At 30.3% G+C, this 2500-nt stretch overlaps 1 protein-coding gene across 1 annotated transcript in view; it reads right to left on the reverse strand.

The window, feature by feature from the left end:
• Positions 1–2500, reverse strand: part of mslnb (mesothelin b) — an 82929-nt gene that overhangs the window by 79342 nt on the left and 1087 nt on the right. The window lies entirely within an intron of this gene.

The following is a 2500-nucleotide window of genomic DNA, read 5'->3' on the forward strand; positions in this document are numbered from 1 at the left end:
GATGTAACATAGACTATAATAACATAGACTATAATAACATAGACTAACATAGACTGTAATAACAGACCTCCTCAACAACACAATACTGCTGATGTAACATAGACTATAATAACATAGACTATAATAACATAGACTATAATAACATAGACTATAATAACATAGACTGTAATAACAGACTGTAATAACAGACCTCCTCAACAACACAATACTGCTGATGTAACATAGACTATAATAACATAGACTATAATAACATAGACTATAATAACATAGACTATAATAACATAGACTATAATAACATAGACTGTAATAACAGACTGTAATAACAGACCTCCTCAACAACACAATACTGCTGATGTAACATAGACTATAATAACATAGACTATAATAACATAGACTATAATAACATAGACTGTAATAACAGACAGTAATAACAGACCTCCTCAACAACACAATACTACTGATGTAACATAGACTATAATAACATAGACTGTAATAACAGACTGTAATAACAGACCTCCTCACCAACACAATACTGCTGATGTAACATAGACTATAATAACATAGACTATAATAACAGACTGTAATAACAGACCTCCTCACCAACACAATACTGCTGATGTAACATAGACTATAATTACATAGACTATAATAACAGACTGTAATAACAGACCTCCTCAACAACACAATACTGCTGATGTAACATAGACTATAATAACATAGACTATAATAACAGACCTCCTCACCAACACAATACTGCTGATGTAACATAGACTATAATAACATAGACTGTAATAACATAGACTATAATAACATAGACTATAATAACAGACTGTCATAACAGACCTCCTCACCAACACAATACTGCTGATGTAACATAGACTATAATAACATAGACTATAATAACAGACTGTAATAACAGACCTCCTCAACAACACAATACTGCTGATGTAACATAGACTATAATAACATAGACTATAATAACATAGACTGTAATAACATAGACTGTAATAACATAGACTGTAATAACAGACCTCCTCAACAACACAATACTGCTGATGTAACTATAATAACATAGACTATAATAACATAGACTGTAATAACATAGACTATAATAACATAGACTATAATAACATAGACTGTAATAACATAGACTGTAATAACAGACCTCCTCAACAACACAATACTGCTGATGTAACATCGACTATAATAACATCGACTATAATAACATAGACTGTAATAACAGACCTCCTCACCAACACAATACTGCTGATGTAACATAGACTATAATAACATAGACTGTAATAACAGACCTCCTGAACAACACAATACTGCTGATGTAACAGACTATAATAACATAGACTGTAATAACAGACTGTAATAACATAGACTATAATAACATAGACTGTAATAACAGACTGTAATAACATAGACTATAATAACATAGACTGTAATAACAGACTGTAATAACATAGACTGTAATAACAGACTGTCATAACAGACCTCCTCACCAACACAATACTACTGATGTAACATAGACTATAATAACATAGACTGTACTAACAGACTGTAATAACATACACTATAATAACATAGACTGTAATAACATAGACTGTAATAACAGACCTCCTCACCAACACAATACTACTGATGTAACATAGACTATAATAACATAGACTGTAATAACAGACTGTAATAACAGACCTCCTCAACAACACAATACTGCTGATGTAACATAGACTGTAATAACATAGACTGTAATAACATAGACTATAATAACATAGACTGTAATAACATAGACTATAATAACATAGACTATAATAACATAGACTATAATAACATAGACTATAATAACATAGACTATAATAACATAGACTATAATAACATAGACTGTAATAACATAGACTATAATAACATAGACTATAATAACATAGACTATAATAACATAGACTGTAATAACATAGACTATAATAACATAGACTGTAATAACATAGACTGTAATAACATAGACTATAATAACATAGACTGTAATAACATAGACTGTAATAACATAGACTGTAATAACATAGACTATAATAACATAGACTGTAATAACATAGACTGTAATAACATAGACTATAATAACAGACCTCCTCAACTACACAATACTACTGACTGATAACAGACCTGTTACAAAACTGATGTAAACAATTTAATTTAAAAATACTTAATGTAAACTCAACACAATAGAACTGCCGGCTTATTGTCAATAATAAAATAATATATTTAATGAATGTTCATTAAAAACTTAGCGTAACTATTTATTTGTATTTTTACAAAATGACTTAAATATTTCCTCAAGACGTCCTGTTCTACTCTGAGTCACCGTTATCTGTTACCAGGACAACCAGACTGGTATCTGTTATCACTTGACGTCCTGTTCTACTCCGAGTCACCGTTATCTGTTACCAGGACAACCAGACTGGTATCTGTTATCACTTGACGTCCTGTTCTACTCCGAGTC

This window comes from Oncorhynchus keta, unplaced genomic scaffold (assembly GCF_023373465.1).
Source record: "Oncorhynchus keta strain PuntledgeMale-10-30-2019 unplaced genomic scaffold, Oket_V2 Un_scaffold_15414_pilon_pilon, whole genome shotgun sequence".
NCBI classification, from domain to species: domain Eukaryota; kingdom Metazoa; phylum Chordata; class Actinopteri; order Salmoniformes; family Salmonidae; genus Oncorhynchus; species Oncorhynchus keta.